Source organism: Culex quinquefasciatus, chromosome 2, assembly GCF_015732765.1.
Source record: "Culex quinquefasciatus strain JHB chromosome 2, VPISU_Cqui_1.0_pri_paternal, whole genome shotgun sequence".
In the NCBI taxonomy this organism is placed as follows: Eukaryota; Metazoa; Arthropoda; class Insecta; order Diptera; family Culicidae; genus Culex; species Culex quinquefasciatus.
The window spans coordinates 168,609,567-168,633,360 of NC_051862.1; the positions used below are offsets into that span (position 1 = coordinate 168,609,567).

General features: G+C 36.8%; 1 protein-coding gene across 1 annotated transcript in view; it reads right to left on the reverse strand.

Moving 5' to 3' along the window:
- Positions 1-23,794, reverse strand: part of LOC6036356 (protein decapentaplegic) — a 57,607-nt gene that overhangs the window by 31,426 nt on the left and 2,387 nt on the right.

Sequence of the window (23,794 nt, forward strand, 5' to 3'; positions counted from 1 at the left end):
TGGGGATTTGTGAATTTGGGGATTTGTGAATTTAGGAATTTGAGAATTTAGGAATTTAGGAATTTGCGAATTTGGCGATTTGGGAATTTGGGAATTTGAGAATTTGGGAATTTGGGAATTTAGGAATTTGAGAATTTGGGTATTTTTAATTTTAGAATTTTAGAATTTAAGAATTTTAGAATTTTAGAATTTTAAAAGTTTAGAATTTTAGAATTTTAAAAGTTTAGAATTTTAGAATTTTAAAATTTTAGAATTTTAGAATTTTAGAATTTTAGAATTTTAGAATTTTAGAATTTTAGAATTTTAGAATTTTAGAATTTTAGAATTTTAGAATTTTAGAATTTTAGAATTTTAGAATTTTAGAATTTTAGAATTTTAGAATTTTAGAATTTTAGAATTTTAGAATTTTAGAATTTTAGAATTTTAGAATTTTAGAATTTTAGAATTTTAGAATTCTAGAATTTTAGAATTTTAGAATTTTAGAACTTTGGAATTTTAGAATTTTAGAATTTTGGAATTTTTTAAGTTTGGAATTTTGGAATTTTAGAATTTTAGAATTTTAGAATTTTAGAATTTTAGAATTTTAGAATTTTAGAATTTTAGAATTTTAGAATTTTAGAATTTTAGAATTTTAGAATGTTTGAATTTTAGAATTTTAGAATTTTAGAATTTTAGAATTTTAGAATTTTAGAATTTTAGAATTTTAAATTTTAGAATTTTAAATTTTAAATTTTAAATTTTAGAATTTTAAATTTTAGAATTTTAGAATTTCAGAATTTGAGAATTTGAGAATTCTAGAATTTTAGAATTTTAAATTTTAGAATTTTAGAATTTTAGAATTTTAGAATTTTAGAATTTTAGAATTTTAGAATTTTAGAATTTTAGAATTTAAGAATTTAAGAATTTAAAAATTTTAGAATTTTAGAATTTTAGAATTTTAGAATTTTAGAACTTTTGACGTTTAGAATTCTAGTTTGCTCGAATTTTAGAAATTCAAAATTTATTTTTTTTAATTTTAGATTATAAGAATTTTAAAATTGTAAATTTTTAGAATTTATGAAATCGAGAATTATAGAGTTTTTGAATTTTTATTTTTTAGAAATTTTAGAAAAAGAACTTAAGAAAACCTCAGAAAAAATAGGTTTCAAAATTTCAGATTTTTTTTTATTTAATTGGAATTTAACAACATTATAATTTTAGATTTCGTTGTATTACGCTACACTTTACATATTTCAGTTTTTTTTTCAATTTTAGTTATTAAAAAAAAATCTGAATTTTAGAAGATATTAGATTTTAGAATTTTAGACTTTAGGAATTTAATATTTTAGATCTTAAAATTTTGGAAGTTTTTCATAAAGTTTAAATGTTTTAAATTCTTTCTAGATTTAAATGTAGAGTTATGGGGAGTGTCGCTGTTGTATAATTTTAGAAATTTGGAATTATAGCAAGAATTATAGAATTGTATTAGTTCCTAATTTAAGGATTCAAGACCCATAGAAAATGTAGAAATTTCAAAATTAAGAACTTTTAATTCTATAATTTAAGAATATTGCAAGTTAAGAATTTCGGAAGTTTAGAATTAGAAGTTTTAGAAAAATTAAAAAAAATAAAACATAAAAAATTTAAAAAAAATTTTGCAAGTTTAGAATTCTAGAAATTTCAGAACTTTAGACATCTAGAATTATAGAATTTCATAAGATTTTCAGTTTTTTTTGAATTTTAGGGTTTTGGAATTATAGAATTTTTGAAATTACAATTGTAGAATTGAAGAATTTTAGATTATAGTTTTGTAGTGGTAGGGCGTAACAAAATGTGTGTAGATGGGCTGTGTGTGTGTGGAGGGGCTTGACTGAAATCGCCTCCAGGATGCCGACGGAGCTCGAGTTCGGTAGATGCGTCCGGGTCGCTTTCCTCGTTGCCTTGGTTCCATTCGAATTGGCTGCAGATCTGGTGAAGATGTTGGCGTCGCAGCCTGTTGCGGAATGCGAATTGGGAATGTTGGGAGATTTTTTTTCATTATAATTTTTACGAAGGACGTACCTGCATCAGATGTGTGGCCAGCCTAGTGCTGACTACTTTCTTCAACTCTTCGCATAGAGAAAGTGGCCCCTTCAGCTCCCTGATGATTTTCCACCGTTTTCCACCGACACCGTGGAGGAGGAGGAGGAGGAGGAGGAGGAGGAGGAGGAGGAGGAGGAGGAGGAGGAGGAGGAGGAGGAGGAGGAGGAGGAGGAGGAGGAGGAGGAGGAGGGAGGAGGAGGAGGAGGAGGAGGAGGAGGAGGAGGAGGCAGCCCATGTGTTCAGCTGCAAACACCACCAACAAAGTCGTTGCGGTACCTGGCTTAAAAGTGCTTCCGGAACTGGCGAAATCCCCTGTCCGGGAGAAGTCTTGATCCGCATCGCCAGCGTCGGTTCTGAAAGAAACGCTCGAAGGGACCAGTACAGGTTCAGTTCTGGAATGAAAGACGGAATCGTTGCCAACGGACACCCTCGACAAGGCGCAGCGATTGTATCACCAGAACCTACCCTCCTATGTTAGAAGACTTGAGGACAACGGAAGCACGGAAGCTCGTTGATGATTTACTCCCGCTGGACATCTTCTTTCTCGGCGGTCGTGGAGCAGGAGGATGAGGAGGTTCCGGCGATGCATTCATCATTGCTCTCCGTCTCCGAGGTGGCCGCTGGCAACTACACTTTCACTCACTTTTGCCAGAATCGACGCTGGCGGTGCGGATCGACCTTACACTTTTCCCGGACAGGTGATTTCGCCACTTCGGAAAGCACTTTTATGTTCAACCCGGAACGCCTTTGTTGGCTGTGTTTACAGCTGGACACTTGGGCAGCAAAGATTTTCTTCCACCAAAACCAGAAAAAAAACTTTGCGCGAACGGCACAAACAAACTGTCATCTTTTGGTTGACGTTTTGTTTTAGGCTGCGTTTTGACAGTTGTTACGCTTCGTAAAAGGGTGACGGAAAAATTTCGTTTTCGAACACAAAAGTTTTCGAAATCGAGGAGAATGTTTTCATTTTTGAAAACATTGTAAACGAAATTGAAAACAATCGATGTTATCGATTTTAAAACAATTTGTTTACGATTTTTCGGACAGGATTTCTATCCGTGTATGGAAGCCTACAGAGCAAAAACCAACGTTGTAAAATGTTTGTTATAGAAAAATCGTAAAACTATGAGAAAAACTGCGATTGGCTAAAAAGTTAATACCGTAGGCTTATAGTCCATAAAATTTCCTAACTTTTGACCTATGGGAGTATGGGTGTTGGAGGCTGTTGCAAAAAGTTATTAAGGTTTTAAAAAAATCAATTTTTAACAGTAATTTGCAAAAGCTATGAGAAAAAGTCAAACCAATCCTGGATGTCTATAGCACATTTTGAAGGGCTTCAAAAGACCATTCGAATGCATCGAAGAAATGCATCTAAGATGAAGTTTTACGGAAATGCGAGCAATTTTAAGATTTTTCATGTTTTTTGGACCTCAAACTTCAATGCCCGTTTTACACCACTTCCCTTTGTCGTAGAGGGCTCATATTTGGCATGAGTTCATCTCATGTATAGACAAACAAACCCTGAAAATTTCATCCAAATCGGAGCACCTCGATACGACCTGTTTCACATCGGTGAAAAACTCGCTCTTAAATCCATATTTAGGTGACTTTTTTGAAAATAGTCGAAGTTTTTCATTTTTTTAAATTAGTGCACATGTTTGCCCACTTTTGAATAAAATATTTTTGAAAAGCTGAGAAAATTCTCTATATTTTGCTTATTTGGACTTTGTTGATACGACCTTTAATAGCTGAGATATTGCAATGCAAAGGTTTAAAAACAGGAAAATTTCGATTTTTTTTATCTTAATGTTCTCGGAAAAATACACCGTTTACGAAGTATTTTGTTTTGTGGTTTAAATTTTTCAATCAGCTAATTAATTCTAAAAAATGTTAACTTTAAATAGAAAAAAATTAAAATGAAATATAAAATATTGTTTTGAATTAATTTGAAACAATAATACCAATGAAAAAAAAGGACAAAAGAAAAACTCAAATTATTTATAAAACGTTGAATCAGCAACATTTGATGGCTAAAGCATAAAAGTACAAATAAATGTTTCTAAATATTTTTTAGCCTAAACCTGGTCCAAAGGGCCTGGTCTGTTACTGTCTTGAGTCATCACTAGAATTTGCTTATATTTGAAAAAAAAAAAAAAAAATTGATTGCTTAAGTCGTGGACTGTGGTGTTGGAGTCAGAATCGGTTGGGTCGAGTCTTTTTGAAGACCGGGAGTCGGAGTCGACAAATTCTGAGAAGCCAGAGTGGGAATCGCTGAATCTTCAACAGTTGTAGTAGGAGTCGGCTAATGTTCAACAACTTTGTACGGGAGTGTTGGTTGGAGTCGGAGTCGTGTCTTTTCTGTGGAGAACTGGTGTCGCGGTCGGAGTCAACAGGTTTTTAGATGTCGGAGTTGGAGTCGCCTGAAAAACTACCCGACTTCAGCCCTAAAGAAATAGTTGTTTTTTTCGCTTATTTCAGAAAACATTCTTTATGATTTGGTGATGTGACCTTTTTTCAGCCTGATTTCGGAACATCTTCTGTATTGTATTGTATTTTTATGCATTGCATATTGTATAACTTTATGCACTTTAATTACAAATCTAGTTAGTGGATCTGATAATTTCCCAAGGTGAAGAATGTTATGCTGTACAAAATCTCGTTCTCAGCTCAATTTATCCCAAAATGCACGTGCGACTAAACTGGATGAAGACAACGTTATGACGTTATTTTCAAGAAAACTGATCGTATATCAAAAGCGTCCTAATCCAACTATGACCTAACCCCATTAGTAACGCAGTGCAGCAGGTGTGTCCAGGCTGCGTTCACCGGAAAAGTGCTACAAATTCCTCCACGTATTTTAGCGCGGATTTGTTTGACTTTTGCGTTCATGATTTGCGCGAACTGTGATGTTGCTTTGTGGATTTGCCAGACCAGGCAGCATCTCGTCGGTGGCAGCCAAAGCGGCGCGATTTCTTTGAAATAAACACACATTTCCAGCCGCCCACCCTTATTTCACACCCACACACATACTCACACTTTGCACAAACACACACACACACACACACACACTTTTTTTTCAGTTGAGGTTTGGCCAGACAGCGAGGCGCATATGGAAGGGGGAAATTATGAGTGTGTGAGTGAATGTATGTGTAATTGCGTGTCCGTGTATTTGAGCAAGTGTTTGAAATTACCAAAGTACAGTAAAACATCGCTAGTTCAAAATATTAAATTGTGTCTAACGAATGTTTATCTTTAAAGTTTGACACATTGGTCACTCTGAAAAGTTGAAGACAACAACATTATCGTTCCATGTCAATAATTCGAATTTCTACTGTAGTCGTAAACTAATCGCAGTATTTAGAGTGTGGCGGCGAAAAAAACTGTAATAAAACCAGACCGCAAATTAGCTCGTCGGATCTAATTGGACCGGATGGCTTTAGCGCGGGGAAATCTGGTGTTTACCCTTAGCCTGGCACAGCAGTGGCCGTTAGTGGCCTTGGACGGAGATTAGCACTTTTTCTTCCAGATCAGACACGATCGGCAAGTTTTGTTTGGAATGATCTCCTAGAGTCTAAGGGGAGAGTATATTTCCGGCTACTTGGCGATGCTCACTTATGACTGAGTACGGAACAGATCAACAGCTATGAAATAACATCAACAAAACCCGGAGTCAGATCAACAGAACAAGTTCAACGAATCATGATGGGGAATTCCCCAAGTGACCTGCCAAGAGTTCTCAATGAGTTCAATGTTATCGGAGGGCAACTTTTAGGGTTTGCCTGGGGTTTTACAAGCAGCTGCAAAAACATTATTTTAAAGTTGTCTAATTACTTTGAGATTAAGTGTGATTTCTCAGCAAAGCATGACAGTGAAAACATGCAAGTAAAATTTTCCAAATTTTGAGCTTTATCCTCAGCAAAGTTGATGTTTGTAACGAAGCAGAGTTGCAATGAGCAGCTGGCAGGGAGTATTAAAATAATTCGATTCTCAATTATCTTTTGTTCAAAGTATCATTTAAATGAAGATAAATCTTTTGAGAGTTTGAAAGAGATTGTTTTCAGCATGTTTCATTACGAATCATTTTTTCATCTCTAGATATTTGCAATAGCAAGCTATGCAAGAAATCCTAACGTAACATAAATCGATACAAAAACAACTCTCTTTTGTCCAATCATGCATTCCATAGAAAACCCCCGGGCAAGATTTACTGTCCAGTACAAGCCCATGTGCAAACCGCTAAGCCAGCTGATCCCAGGATTCCCTATAGAGTCGTGTGTAAACCTACACTTTTGCCTATCGTATCGCATCGAGAAATTCGAAACATCTTGAAGGCACCAACAACAAAGCACAAAGCCGTCTTCGGCAAGGCCAGCAACAAGTCAGAGGTCAAACATTTTTGCGCCAGACAGCTTGACTCCACAACAGCCCGATGACGTGTGTGTGTGTGTTGCAGCATGGCTTATTGTTGTCCCAGTGGAGAAGACCGACGACGACCAGTCTGTCATCCCTCGGGAGGCGAATCGACTCGAGAGGGCTTTTCTATTCTGTCCAGTAATTTGAGCTCCATTATGATGGGTCGATTATGTGGGAACTTTGGAAGCGTTTTGAAAAGTGCAAAGAGGCGCGCGCATGACTTCTTTGGAACGCAACAATGGGAAGCAGTATTGGCCGGCTGGACACATGTCGTCGTGGTTATGCTCTCTTGTTCAAAGTGGGCAGTAAAGTCTCGTTTATGATTTTTTTTTTTTCATTATCACAAAAATCCCTTTCTTTTAACTATCCCTCATCTATTATTTACCATTGTAAAAATATTAAAGCTTTTTTTGTCCGTATTCTCCTTGGGAGCAGTTCTCTTTTGTTTGCATTTTTTAATCCGACTGAAACTTTTTTGATGCCTTCGGTATGCCCAAAGAAGCCATTTTATATTATTAGTTTGTCCATATAATTTTCCATACAAATTTGGCAGCTGTCCATACAAAAATGATGTATGAAAATTCAAAAATCTCTATCTTTTGAAGGAATTTTTTGATCGATTTGGTGTCTTCGGCAAAGTTGTAGATATGGATATGGACTACACTGAAAAAAAAATTATACACGTTAAAACAATTTTATGATTTTTTATATATCTTTTTTTTACTAAAACTTGTTTTGTAAAAAAACATTTTTTTATTTTTTTTTCATTTTTTGATATGTTTTAGAGGACATCAAATGCCAACTTTTCAGAAATTTCCAGGTTGTGCAAACAATCTTTGACCAAGTTATGAATTTTTTAATCAATACTGGTTTTTGCAAAATATCTAAATATTGGTCGCAAAAAATTTTCAACTCCATTTTTCGATGTAAAATCAAATTTGTAATCAAAAATTACTTTAGTGAAATTTTGATAAAACTGCACCGTTTTCAAGTAATAGCTATTTTTAGGTAACTTTTTTGAAAATAGTGGCAGTTTTAATTTTTTTTTTTCAATTAGTGCACATGTTTGCCCAGTTTTGAAAAAAATATTTTTGAAAAGATGAGAAAATTCTCTATATTTTGATTTTTTGAACCTTTTGATACGACCTGCTGAGATATTGCCATGCAGTGTTTAAAAACAGGAAAATTGATGTTTTCTAAGTCTCACTCAAACAACCCGCCGTTTTCAAATGTTGTTATCTCAGCAACTAATGGTCCGATTTACAATGTTAAAACATTAAACATTCGTGAAAATTTCGGATCTTTTCGAAAAAAATATTTTCAAAATTTTTAAACCGAGACTAACATTTTAAAAGGGCGTAATATTAAATATTTGGCTCATTTGAAACCTTAGTCTTGATTCAAAAATTTTGAATTTATTGTTTTCGAAAAGATCGGAAAATTTCACAAATGTTTCATATTTTAACATTGTAAATCGGACCATTAGTTGCTGAGATATCGACGATAGAAAATGGTGGGTTGTTTGGGTGAGACTTGGCAAACATCAATTTTCCTGTTTTAAGACCTTTTTTTGTTGTTTGATTGCCATGAGTCCACTGCGACCATTTATTTGATCTATTGTCGACCTGCTGATCTATTTTTAGATCTGCAGAGGCTGCCAATTTGCTGTTCTTGGGCATTTGGGGAACAAAGCACACGCGCTATTGTTGAGCAAGTGTGTTGATCTGTCCACACGCCGTAACATTTTTCCTTTCCTCTGTGCTGTTGTACTTTCCATATGTGTCGCTAGAACTGAAGTGCACTTTTTTATTACGCTACTTAGGATGTGTTCCCAGTGAAATCTCAAAAGCCCGGGACTCTTGCTAAGCAGTTTTTTGTCCCTCCAAGCACATTTTGCGGTTGGGCCCAGCGCCCAACTACTAAGACCTTAGCATGGCAATTTCTCAGGAACTAAGGGTCATATCAACAAAATTCAAAAAAGCAAAATATAGAGAATTTTCTCAGCTTTCAAAAATATTTTTTTCTAAAGTGGGCAAAAATGTGCACTAATTTTAAGAATTGAAAAAGTGCGTCTATTTTCAAAAAAGTTACCTATAACTGGCCGTAACTTGAAAACGGTGCGCTTTATCAAAATTTCACCAAAGTACTTTTTGATTGAAAATTGGATTTTTCATCCAAAAATGAAGTTGAAAAATATTTGCGACAAGTATTTTGATTTTTGAAAAAATTTTATTAAAAATTCATAACTCGGTCAAATATTTTTGCACAACCTGAAAATTTCTGGAATGTTGGCATTTGATGTCCCCTAAAACATATCAAAAATAAAAATAGTGTATTTTTGCAAATGAAGTTTTAGTGACAAAAATTCAATAAAACCCAACATTTATCAATAAAATTTCAACCGCAGCTTAATTTGAGCCATTAATTGCGAGAAATAAGCTTTCAAACTATTTGGATTGCCTCTCATATCTGTTATTTATCATCGCCATTTTTGACGACCACCTTCATAATTTCATTTGGCAAGGCGAAGACTTATTTTTGCCAAAATAAAATCTATTTGGCATAAGACGTTTGAAGACGTATAAAATGTCATTTTTCCATAACTCCTGACTAGGTTTTAACAAAGGTTTTATCAAGGTTTTGAGGATGTTGTTAGGATTCAGTTGTAAAGCCTTGAACTCCTATGTAGGTTTTATAAATAGGCCGTAACAATCTTTTGCGGAGGTCTTTTGGGTTTTAAGTGGGTTTAATCAATGTTCTGGGAGTTTGTTACAACTAAAGGTAAGAACAAGATTGTCCGTCAGGCCTGGACGCAAACGCAAAATTCTGCGCCTGTCATCATAGCCTGCCAGTCATCGACCATTGAACAAAACAACCCCTGCAGATTGTTCGACTGACAGCTGATGGAAAAATCGAACTGGCACAGCGTTCTGCGTTCACCACTGCGTCGAACGGACAATCTTGTTCTTAGCTTAAGGGTTTTTTTTTTTTGAAAGCGAGTTGAAATTTACATGGAATTTACTATGGGATCTTTGTGCTTTTCGTTCAATCGATCCTACATGTCAGGGGACAACATGGATTCACTCGGAATAAAGACAGGTGTGTAGGGGATGGTCCAATGAACACATTCCAGAAGGAATTAGGGTTGTCCATTCTGTCCCCAAGGTGCGCATTGGATCGACGTCCGATGTCTCCAGAATCAACAATTCACCCTTCAAAAGCATCGCATTTCCTTAGTATGCTATGACGGATTTGTGAAAACCACGACACCACATGTCAGACGGCAACCACGTGGCACTCGAGTTTTGGCTTCAAAACATTCTTCAAAGTAATAAAATTATAATTATTGTTGTTCTTGGAACAAATTCAACTTTTATAAATAACGTAAAATGATGATTTTGATTTAATAATGCAATCGATGCCCCTCCACGTGTTAAAAAAACAAAAAACTTGAAGATTTTGTAGATTTCACCAGGGTCTGATGCATAATTTAAAATTTTCACTACACAAAATGTCTGCTGAGCCAAAAAACAACCTGATTGAGTAAAACAGTCGAGAAAAACGATTCATACAAAATGATTTACGAAAAAAATATGTAAAAATGTAAAATTTTTGTTGTTTTCTTTTTGAAAAATACATTTAAGTAAAATCACATGAAAATTGGCTGAAGAGCAGCCATGGCTGACTTGTTACTCAACCGTAATTTTTTTTGGGACATGTTATTTTAAGAGAAATTTAATGTACTTTTTGAATCTTCAATAACCCAGAAGGTAATTTTCTCAATTAAGACAAAAAGTTTCATTTTAAAGTTTAGTGATTTCTGTAACCCTGAAAGGTTATGTTTTAGAGTATAACAATGTTCTGCAAAACTGTAGAGCTGACAATTACAAAAATGTAGGCATTTCGGGGTTGCTTGTAACAAGCACGTGAAAAATATTGCAGTGTTTTTAATTTGAATGAAATTTTTTGTTCATAATGAAAAAAATACCCTTCTGGGTTATTCCAGATTCAAAAAGTGCAATAAATTTCTATTACAATTACATTTCTCAATTTTTTTAGCAGTTCAGAATTATTGAAACCATCTTTGTATTTTTTTGTTATTTTTTTTTTCGATGGAAAATTCGTTTCAAAGAATTCAGATTACGCCATCAAATCGGGCGTCTAATTGAGCATGAGCATGAGCATGAGCATGGTTGACTGCCAATGAGCTGCTACTCCGTTATTGACAGATCAGCTGAAGTTAAACAATGAATCAAAAATGATCAGTGGGAGCCAACCATCCGTTCACTGTTTAACCCCTGAAGACCCCGACTTTATTAGTCAATACCGGCGCCCTCCCAAGAAGCCTGCAGTTAAACAAAAGGGAGGAATGTTAGTCCGATAGTTGAAGTTGCAGACTCATCAAGCACATAGTTTTTCGCTATATACTTGAGACCGTTGAATCCACAGCATCTCCTTCAAGCATCACGTGATTATTTTTTTTTGGGTTAGTAGGATAAGGTATTGGCTTTTCGATGCCTCCCGAGCTACGATGCTATGGGGAGGACTTTCATAACAAACCCGTCGGCGAGCCTTCCGAGCAACGATGCTATGGGAAGGTCTTTCTAATTAGCACACCAAAACACTCGCGCACAGGTATTTAAATACTGAATAAATGTAATTTTTCATCACGATTACCCAGACGACATTGATGATATAGGAAGGACTTTTTACAGTCATTTACAGTAATACTTAAACTTATTTTAATGCAACATTCACACGACGTCGTGCCTCCCGATCAACGATGATGTAGGAAGGACTTGAGCAAGCCAATCAGGATGAAACACGAAATAAAATTCTTTTCTTTTCACACACAATGCCACATAATTGACCGCGCGTCACCACCCAACAAATTGAACTCACCATCAAATCGGGCGTCTAATTTTACATAAAGTCTCTGTGACATTAAAATTCAAAATCATCACCATTTTTAGCTACAAATGATTGAAAAACAGCAAATCGAAGAGGGGTTGGGGCAACTGCTGTGTGAGTTGGCAGAGAATGACCCTTTTATAAATCAATAGTTTAGAAAATCTTGTTGGTTATTCTTGAAATGCCTGAAGGTGTTTACCAAGGCTGATTCGGCAAAGATAGTATGATGGCGACGATCTACTGATTAAAATTTACCTTCAGGTCGGTGATCGCTTGCCGATCAATAGATTCCCATGGGTAAATTTGAAACCCTTCATCAGCCCATCTTACCACATGCCCCCAACAACGGCCTGAACGATCACAAATTTTGACGCGACACGATAATTTATTAATTGTTTGATCAAACACATTGCACTTCAGGTTAAATAACCAATAAATTTCCCCCGATTACAGATAAATTTCACTTAACAACTTTCCCTTTCGGAACCGTGCGGCGGCGTCCGTCAGACTGATGGCGCTGGTATGTAGAGCAGCCTCCAGCCTGGAAGTGATCACTCAAAGGCTTCAGCAGCAGCCAGTCAACCAGCCAGCCAGCGAGCGTGAAGAATGTTATGGACGTCGACGTGTCGACAAAACTTGTGCAACTCAACTGCTGCTGCTACCACTTCTTGGTGCCGGGTTGTGGGAAGTGGTTTACGTTTCTTTTTCGTTTGAGATGGCAGGGCGTAATAAATAATTCGGAAGTGAAAATGACATGAATTGCTCACCGTCAGGGCTTGACGGCAAATAACAAGAGTTGAGTTGAGCTGAGCGGAGTGTTAATTTGAACAGCTATTACGAGCTGGCAGGAATGCTTTGCGTATATGTCACTGCGACTTGGACACTTGGAATGGTAGTGCTGATTTTCCGTTGACGTCCACCCTGGGATTGGAATGACCCACTTTTGAACTTATGTTTATTTGTAGCTAAGATATGTAAATCCACTTCAAAAATCGTAAGTGATAATAGTTTTTAGCAAAAATCGTGTTGAAATACAATATCTTAAAACTCAAACGTCTTCCAAACGTGGCACCATAGAAGACACCCGGGGGACCTGTTCCGCCAGCACTCGGTCGCACATGGCATTCGCACTTCATCGCCGTGTGTTCCGTTGACCAGCATCATCTGTTGGCACTGCTGCACTCACAGAATTACGATTCCGCTCGAGTCCGACCGTCTGCCAAGTCGCTCGCTAATTGTAACGAAGGGATCACTCTGCAAGGGCCCAGCCGAACGTGTGCCTTCCCCGGGGTTAATTTTGTGCAAGATCTGCTCCGCGGGTCTCGTGTCCACGGCGTGTGCAAACCACTTTTAATGACCGGTTTTTATGTTTTATTTATTTCGAAGAGGCTCCTCTCGTTCTCTCTCTCTCGCGGGCACAAACATTCCTCTTAATTGGAATGAAGTTTGCTCCTTTTATAGGAAAATTTGTTTTTAATTGATTTTCGTGTTTTGTGTGACGAAGCGATGAAGCTTGCGGCTTTCGACTCTTGGACTTCTCCAGCGATGCAAAGGGACGTGTGGCTGCATTTACAGATGAGACTGAATTAATTTAGTTGAACGATGGATAGTTTGTTATGATTTCAGGTGGTGATAAAATTTACTGTAGATATCATTCAATCATTCAATCATTCAATCATTCAATCATTCAATCATTCAATCATTCAATCATTCAATCATTCAATCATTCAATCATTCAATCATTCAATCATTCAATCATTCAATCATTCAATCATTCAATCATTCAATCATTCAATCATTCAATCATTCAATCATTCAATCATTCAATCATTCAATCATTCAATCATTTAATCATTCAATCATTCAATCATTCAATCATTCAATCATTCAATCATTCAATCATTCAATCATTCAATCATTCAATCATTCAATCATTCAATCATTCAATCATTCAATCATTCAATCATTCAATCATTCAATCATTCAATCATTCAATCATTCAATTATTCAATCATTCAATCATTCAATCATTCAATCATTCAATCATTCAATCATTCAATCATTCAATCATTCAATCATTCAATCATTCAATCATTCAATCATTCAATCATTCAATCATTCAATCATTCAATCATTCAATCATTCAATCATTCAATCATTCAATCATTCAATCATTCAATCATTCAATCATTCAATCATTCAATCATTCAATCATTCAATCATTCAATCATTCAATCATTCAATCATTCAATCATTCAATCAATCAATCAATCAATCAATCAATCATTCAATCATTCAATCATTCAATCATTCAATCATTCAATCATTCAATCATTCAATCATTCAATCATTCAATCATTCAATCATTCAATCATTCAATCATTCAATCATTCAATCATATCTTTTGTCCCTGAGGGGCATTTTTCTATTTTTGAACATGCGATAAAAGTAGTGGTTTTCAATAATTTGCAGCCTGGAACGGAGATGAGATAGAAATTTGGTGTCAAAGGGACTTTTATATACAATTGGACGCCCGATTTGATGGCGTATTTTTTATCGAAAAAAAAAACACTTAAAAAAGTTTTGAAAACTCTGCCATTTTCTGTTTCTCAACTGTAAATAAAATTGGAATATGACACTTTGAGGGAAATTTACTTATTTTTTGAATCTTGAATCTTTAAGGTGGTGTCTTTCACTTTTGGGGCAGTGACTGTCAATGATGGTTCTGAATTTAGGGTCCAGAAATAGTAAATTGAAATGAAAATATAATCACGATATGTAAAACGCTTCTACAAACAACACAAAGAAAACTATTTTTGCCTTCCTCACCTCTATGAGGAAAGGCTTTAAAATCACTCGAAAAATGAACTTCTTTATTTGATCTCGTAGACCCACCTTCACGTATACCTATCGACTCAGAATCAAATTCTGAACAAATGTCTGTGCGTGTGTCTGGATGTGAGTCCGTGCACCGAAAAATATGCACTCGATTATCTCCGGACTGGCTGAACCGATTTGGACCGTTTTGGTCTCATTCGATCCGTCTTGGGGTCCCACAAGACCCTAGTTAATATTATGAAGTTTAGAAAAGTACTTCAAAAGTTATGCTAAAAAAAAGATTTTAGCTAAACTTTGGAAGATTGTAAAAAGGGTGGTTTTTGTAAGAAACCCCGTCATGCTATACATTTTTAGAAAGGTATTTGAAAGACCTTTCCAACGCGTTAAAAAGATTGAAGATCTGACAACCCCATCAAAAGTTATGAGCACTTAAGTGTTATTAATAGACTTTTTTGAAGCCGGATCTCAAATATTTTGATGAAAAAGTTGTCCGGATCTATCATGCGACCCATCATTGGATAGGTAATCAAAAGACCTTTCCAACAAGCCCAAAAGATTGAAGATCTGATAACCCTATCAAAAGTTGTAAGTACTTTTGTGTTTTCGATACACTCTCAGATAATTTGATAAAAAAAATAAGTGTTATTTATACACATTTTTGAGGATGTGAAGTGTCTTTTCTTTATTAATGTGAGGAAGGCACCAACCACCTAAAGGTGGATTAAGTAACGTTTTTTATTGAAAACTACTGAATCAAGATTTTAATGTTTTTCTAAAACAAACGTGGCCGCCAAATGGCCGAATGATACCTTTTAGAGCCTTAACCCTGAGGGGTTATTTTTTCATTTAGAACAACATTTTTCATTTTAAAATTTCGTGTTTTTTTCTAATTTTGCAGGGTTATTTTTTAGAGTGTAACAATGTTCTGCAAAGTTGCAGAGCAGACAACTACAAGAATGTTGATATAAAAACATAAGGAGTTTGCGAGTTATCGCGATTTTACGAAAATAGGTTTTGAAAAAGTTATGTTTTGCGTTTCTCTTTGTTTTGTCATCTGTGTCTGTCGCGGGTGACGATGAACGGCCATGATCAACGACGACCAACTTTTTCAAAACTTTTTTGACGATGAACTTCGTCTTAGGGCTCTATACAGGGTAGCAATCCAAAATTTCGCGAAGCGAAATGAAACGCTTTGGTTTCACCTTCCCCTCTCGGCAAATTTCCCCTCTTCTTAGCGCACGCTGGTTGGTTGAACAAACGTTTCCCAATCAGTCAATCGAGAGACGTGAGATTGATGTATCTAAAATCACCCCCACTCTACCTCATAATTTTCGGATCGTCGACGGGGCAACAAAACTAAACCTAAACCAACAAAACTCGGCTCGGTCGGTCCCGAAAATTCATTCTGTTGCTGGACGTCGACGAGTCAACATCAGGAGCAGATGGCCTGGAGGCCCGGTAGCAGACGGCTTGGAGACCCTAGAGCAGATGGCCTGGAGGCATGGACACGCCAAGACATGCCAGCCGGCATGAGCGGGAGTTGATTATTGGAACTGGCAACCACCTGGAGTGGCCGGAGGCCCCGGAGATGTTCCGATAAGGGGACATTTGCGGAACCATAAGAGTTGGGGCAATATGGGTATCAAACTTTAGGGATTTTGATACTGGACATGAAATTTAACATTTTGGCAGTAATGGCCACCACCTGAAGTGGCCGGTGGCCCCAGGGATGTTCCGATAAGGGGACATTTGGTGGAACCATAAGAGTTGGGGCAATATGGGTATCAAACTTTAGGGATTTTGATACTGGACATGAAATTTGACATTTTGGCAGTAGTGGCCACCACCTAGAGTGGCCGGAGGCCCCGGGGATGTTCCGATAAGGGGACATTTGCGGAACCATAAGAGTTGGGGCAATATGGGTATCAAACTTTAGGGATTTTGATACTGGACATGAAATTTGACATTTTGGCAGTAATGGCCACCACCTGAAGTGGCCGGTGGCCCCAGGGATGTTCCGATAAGGGGACATTTGCGGAACCATAAGAGTTGGGGCAATATGGGTATCAAACTTTAGGGATTTTGATACTGGACATGAAATTTGACATTTTGGCAGTAATGGCCACCACCTGAAGTGGCCGGTGGCCCCAGGGATGTTCCGATAAGGGGACATTTGGTGGAACCATAAGAGTTGGGGCAATATGGGTATCAAACTTTAGGGATTTTGATACTGGACATGAAATTTGACATTTTGGCAGTAGTGGCCACCACCTAGAGTGGCCGGAGGCCCCGGGGATGTTCCGATAAGGGGACATTTGCGGAACCATAAGAGTTGGGGCAATATGGGTATCAAACTTTAGGGATTTTGATACTGGACATGAAATTTGACATTTTGGCAGTAATGGCCACCACCTGAAGTGGCCGGTGGCCCCAGGGATGTTCCGATAAGGGGACATTTGGTGGAACCATAAGAGTTGGGGCAATATGGGTATCAAACTTTAGGGATTTTGATACTGGACATGACATTTGACATTTTGGCAGTAGTGGCCACCACCTAGAGTGGCCGGAGGCCCCGGGGATGTTCCGATAAGGGGACATTTGCGGAACCATAAGAGTTGGGGCAATATGGGTATCAAACTTTAGGGATTTTGATACTGGACATGAAATTTGACATTTTGGCAGTAATGGCCACCACCTGGAGTGGCCGGAGGCCCCAGGGATGTTCCGATAAGGGGACATTTGCGGAACCATAAGAGTTGGGGCAATATGGGTATCAAACTTTAGGGATTTTGATACTGGACATGAAATTTGACATTTTGGCAGTAATGGCCACCACCTGAAGTGGCCGGTGGCCCCAGGGATGTTCCGATAAGGGGACATTTGGTGGAACCATAAGAGTTGGGGCAATATGGGTATCAAACTTTAGGGATTTTGATACTGGACATGAAATTTGACATTTTGGCAGTAGTGGCCACCACCTAGAGTGGCCGGAGGCCCCGGGGATGTTCCGATAAGGGGACATTTGCGGAACCATAAGAGTTGGGGCAATATGGGTATCAAACTTTAGGGATTTTGATACTGGACATGAAATTTGACATTTTGGCAGTAATGGCCACCAGCTGAAGTGGCCGGAGGCCCCGGGGATGTTCCGATAAGGGGACATTTGGCGGAACCATAAGAGTTGGGGCAATATGGGTATCAAACTTTAGGGATTTTGATACTGGACATGAAATTTGACATTTTGGCAGTAGTGGCCACCACCTAGAGTGGCCGGAGGCCCCGGGGATGTTCCAATAAGGGGACATTTGGCGGAACCATAAGAGTTGGGGCAATATGGGTATCAAACTTTAGGGATTTTGATACTGGACATGACATTTGACATTTTGTGGGTTTGTGTGTTGTGTCTTTAACACATGGTTCAGAATGACTCTCTGTAATACATTTTATTGCTTGCAAAATATTTTTTGAAAATTGTTCAATGCCGAAAATTTAACAGAGAATTGATGAAATGATTTCATATAAACTGGCTCGAAAATTTTGCTATTATGATTAGCTGAAGAAGCGTTTGAAAGTTTTAATTGATATCAAACGTCAAAATACCACGAGACCATCTTTAAGCAAAAATAAATAGATCTTACGAAATAACTATTTCTTGATTGATTTTGTGGCCAAGAAAAGCAAATATTAAAAACTCTAAAAATTTCATTTACTTTTGTGTCCGAAGTTCTTCGTCATGATGGTTATGCCTGTAGGATTACCACTGCACCTTTTTTTCGTAAAATCCCGACAACTCGTGATGTTTTTAAGCAATTCCCTTATATTTATACATCATTTTTATGTAATTATCTGCTCTACAACTTTGTAAAACATTGTCACACTCTAAAAAATAACCCTGCAAAGTTAGAATAAATACAAAATTTTAAAATGAAAAATTTCGTTTTAAGTGAGATTAGTGCGCTGACCACGGGGACGCGCTGTCTTGTTTTTGCATGCTTATTTTCATTTCTTTTGTGTCGCTGTTTGTGTGCTTGGGTGCGTGGTTATTATATATAGGTGAAGGGATTTTATTAAATGATCATTATATTATGCATTATTATATTTAATTGATTATATAACCACACTATATTTTACACTTAACACATTATACAAAACACATATGAAACTGTAAACAGGAGCGTTTGGTACGGTATGTCCACGCATCCTTCCTCCCCTGTAGATTCTGTGAAATGTGCTCCGTTCACAGAATCTGTCTCTGCGGTTAATGCAACGCAGTAGGCCTGGCCGCTTTAATTTATGCAATACATCTTCGGGGTTACTCAAGTGTACTGCAGTAATTAATATTGACAAGAAAGAACTTGGGGCGTAATCTAAATGAAAAAATTGCCCTTCTGGGTTAATGTATATTCGATAAGTACAAATTTCCCTTAAAATGACATGTTTCAAGTTCTTTTCACAGTTGAGTAGAGGAAAATGACAGAGTTTTTAAAACTTATTATTGTTTTTTTTTAATGTAAAATACGTTTTTTCGGAATTTTGAATATTGTGGATTTAGCTCGTTGCTGGATTTTCTGGCATCTTCTCACGGTCATTGGAAACGGTCGTGGATAGACCAAGGGGTTCCCAGTTGGAGTGAAAAAATTCACTTTATAGAAAAATTATGGATTAAAATTTTGCTTTTTTATCACTTCTCCGACATCAGGAATAATTGTTTGAACATGCTCGCAATTTTTTCATTCGGTCGGAAAAATATTATTTTTCTTGAAAAAACTTTCATTTTTAATCACATGATCACCCCTAATTTTGGCTCGATGCCGCCATCATGCGACCGCGTGCTCCGTTTGTTTGTCAACAAAGCTGCAGCTGGATGGTAAGACGAAGTGAGGGGGGAATAGATTTTGACGTTTTTATGCCCGCATCTGACCCGTCGCCTATTTCGTCGGTCACTGAGTCGCCGGTTGTTTCCAGTGACTGAGTCCAGCTAGGAACTGATCGTACAATACACAATCCAATTGGGCATCCATTTTTAGTTTTGTGGGTACCCTAGCGTATGATAAATGCAAGGCAGATTTTTTTTTATAAATTTCATTTTTATTCTTCCTTGATTTCTTCGACGGTTGCTCGACCGAACATGTTTCTTTCCTGTTTGGTATGGTAAAAGTCAAAGTTCAGCATTGAAAAATAAAGGCAGCCCGCAAAATACGGAATGAACAAATAGCCGGCCATCTTGTTCACTTTGCTAAATGCAAATCCGGTGGCACCAGTTGCAACGACCGCGGCAAGAGATTCCACAAAGCTCTAGAAGAAGAACAAGATGTAAGTTAACTACCGTTCAAATTGACTCACAATCTGTCCATACCCATTTGAATGAGCGCAGCTTGAAAAAGATTAGCGTCCAAGCCCAATTCAGGGTCAACTGGGTTCCGTACAGGATCAGGGGTCCCTTGGCGGATCCGCTGAAGCCTCCACCGTCCTTCCACACCAAGTAGGACGCGTAACCTGCTCCGGCGTGCAGGGTGGACCAAGCCAGCGGAAACGCAAAGTCCATTGGTAGAAATAGCTTGCAAACTAATCTCTGGTACCAGCCTCGAACCTCCGGCAAGATCAGGTACGTGTTGACCAGGGCGCCAACCTGGGGCAACGCGATGGCCGCAGCAATTTTCGAAAATTCAGCACTCATAATTTTGGTGAAAAAATAACTTGAGATCGAAAATTTTACGTAAGGTTTCAGTAAATGTACGTCAAGCTTCTTTTCGCTGAGCCAGCTTGCTATGATAAGCTTTACAATTATAGGCTTGCTCTGGTCTACAGAAATTCTACAAAAAAAAAACACTGATGGCACCGATTGATGCGTACCCTTCAAAGGTTAAATGGGCAACACCAACCAGCAAACGCCACTTGTTCAAACATTTTAAGCGACTTGCTTCTGCAAAAGCTACAATTACTCTTGCAAAAAAGCACTACGTGAGCCAACTTCAAATTTATTTTGTTCATTCCGGTGGCTGCACCTGGAAGCTGTTTGCCAAGCTGAAGAAGAAGAACACCAATTCCCTGTGCAACATAAGTGCGTGCTGAAGAGCAACTCCACATTACATTCATGAAATCAGCCCGCGCGGTTGACCACTTTTTGTCCACATCCTGTCCTGTGGCCACGGACGGCGCGGCATGCCGACGCGCGTGACGCGTGTGCAAAGTGTCCTCCAAGATCGTCTTACTCTCTGACTGACCGCAGAAAGCGGCAGCAGCAGCATAAATGAAGACAAACAGCATCCAATCCATCACCATTGGCAAACATATCAGGCTGGCTGCACACTCATTGATAAATTTCTGCGTGATAAAAAGAACCTTCAAGTTTGTACAGATGAGTTGGGGAAGGATTTCCAAGGGGAGGGGGAGCTGACTTGGCAAACAGGATTTCCAACGGACAAGGGACCAGTACTCGACAAACGGTGTCATCCAACTTTTTAAGAGCTTCAAGGTATGACTTTCTACGAGAAAATAAAAATAAATTGATTTAATGAATGGAAGTCATCAAAGGGAATAATCAAAAAATTTATTACACTGTAGTTTCCAATTTTATTAGTAAACAAAAATAATGGTAAATGCTTGATTTTAAAATTTGAACAATTCCTTTAATGAAATTATAGAAGTATGTATTCAATATTCATAGTACCGTAAACCGGGGTGACATTGATAGGATTTTCATTTATTTTGGAATATTTTCCATCTGGTAAGGTTTTGTTCAAGATTATTATTATTGAAACATGAACTGGAGTAGGCTAAGTCCATGCACCATTTTTGAAAAAAAGTTCAGTTAAAAATTCTTAGTTTGAAATCCAGAGTGATTTTGGTCGTTTTTTTTCGTGATTTTGGTAGTCATATTTATAAAATCAAATTTCAAGTGTTAAAATTGTATTTTTCTACGTGAAATGTACCATCACTAAGGTTGCTGATAGAGTTTTATGAAAAAAATATCAATGTTTATATTAAGTTAAGTATGTTTATAAGCTTTTTAACAAAATACATATATTAAGCTCAGGAAAAATTGCTAGAAAGTCAGCAATTTGCCTGAAATTTGTTAAATCCAGTTTTGTTTATAAAATGATCGATTTATACTGCATTTTAACTGAATTCAAAGCACGAATCAAAAGTTTCCACATTTTATATGAAATATGTTTTACTGAAAAAGGTTTATAAATTTGAAGATTTTTTATAACAATGTTTCAAAAACTCATAGTATTTGTTATTAACAAACTTATTTTACCTTCTCCTAGTGGAAAATTGCCCACAGAATCCGAAAATGCATTCCGTTTTCCGTTTCAAAATCATGTTCATTGAGAAAATCATGACACTTTTTGAAGATTGAAATAATGTAATTTATCAACATTTTCTTAATTATAGTTAAGTAACTTTTTAAACTTTTCAAAATTTTACGAAAATGTCTTTTTGAGGTACTTTGTACACTTCTCTACCACGGTCAGTTTGATTCCATACCATTCCGTACGTATTTAATTTGTACTCTTCATTCTCAGAAAATAATCAATTCCCGTAATCGTGAATTCAAAAAATCAAAAATCAAAATCAAATTATTTGCTCTACAGCATTGCCTTGGCGTTCTCGATTGCGAGATTCCTACTCGAAACTAGGTGTCCGAAGGCTTGATTGTTGAGGCAATTGCAAACCTCTTTTTACACCTTAGCTTCCATCCACCCCGGGATTCGAACTGACGACCTTTGGATTGTTAGTCCAACTGCCTACCAGCGACTCCACCAGGACAGGACCCAGGGAGACGACTCCTACACCTGGACTGAGCTAACGACCTAACCTTTTTTTTTAGGTTAGTCCGGGGCCAACATTTACTTCCCGTCCGACGGAAGACGTGATCAGACAAATCTCGTCTCGAAATTTGCCACCGGGACCTTCTGGGATCGAACCCAGGCCGACTGGGTGAGAGGCAATCACGCTTACCCCTACACCACGGCCCCGTGAAATGTGTTCATGAATTCGAGAACCACGAAGGAATTAATGCATGAGTATGGTGCATTTGCACTATTTCCGTGTTTTGCGCAAAAATCTCAAACCTATCAAAGTCACCCCGTTTTACGGTACAATTATGATTTACTATGATTTTAGTCATAATAGAAAACTGGAGCATCATTTGAATAGGGTACATATGCATTTTTTAAAATTGGAACAATTTTGCAAATTTGAAGGCAACAGATAACTGTTTAACAGCAGTGTTAAAAGTTGGCCAACTATTGCTTTACACTTCGAGTTTTGTGAAAAAGTGAATTAGCATACCAGTTTACTATAAAAATGCTTATCCGCCTTATGAATACAAAAGTTCATAAATTGATTTTAGTAGCTGCAAAATCATGTAATTGCTTAAGAGTGCAAAGCAACCAAGTTTTTGTTTTCTTATGTTTGTAACAGAAATATTAATGCAAAAGCTCTGGTGCTCCGTTATAATAAATTCTTTATTAATCTGACAGAAAAATATGGAAAATTAATTTGCTTATTTGATGAAATAATTTGGCTAACAATTAGTTAAATAAATTGTTTCCCATTCAGAATATACTGTATTTATTAGCGTAAATTTAATTTTATAAGCAGCTTTTGAAATTCAACATTAAATTTGTTTCAACCTTTGTTAAAACAAATTGATTACTTTTAATGCGGTGTCTAAGGTAAAGTTGTAGTTTATGTTCGGAAATATTCCAAAAAAATTGTTATAACAGAGAGAAGGGGAAAAAATGAAATGTTCAAGTTATCACAGTTTTAGTGAAAAAAGTCGATTTTTTCCCGTTTTCGACATTTTCCCATTTTTTTATATGTAATGTGAAATTTTCTGAGGAATCCGATAAAAATATTTTCAGATATAGGCTCTTTGGTCTCGAGACCTTCAAAACAGCATTTTAAGTTTTCATACGACCTTTTCAAATGTTAAGCTAGATTTTTGAATTTTTTTACTATTTTTCTCAAATAGCCAAACTAATCACCTTTCTTTTGCGTCTAAAACAGCTAAAATCGGATGAAATTGCGCGGAGTCATGATTTTTTGAAAATTTAAATTTTTCGGACCACCCTAACACGGCCTAATTTTGAGCACGATCGGAGAACTTTTTTTCGAATCATGCTGTTTTCGTGGGGAATTGCTGTATACTCATAAAAATATTTAATTTTGATATTACAAAAGTAGAATCTAACAAACTTTACTCCTTTTCATTTATTTTTTATACGTTTTAGTGGACAAATAATGCTAAGTTTTAACCTACAGTGTAAGCCGTCCAATTTTTTTGGAAGAGTTGATTTTTTTCTAGATATTTCGATTTTGTGAGTGTATTAAAAAATTACTAAAATTGTGAACCTTAATTTTGTTTCAACCAATTTGACCTGAACTGAAATATAATCATGATCTTGCAAAATCTGGGTTTGGTACATCTTTTATGCAAGAAATAATAAATAATTTTGTCTCATGATGGCCTCTATTAATGAGTAGTTTGACTTTTTCAACCTTCAAGAAATATTTCTTCAAAAAAGGTGTAATGTAATATTTCACAATAACATTTTACAAC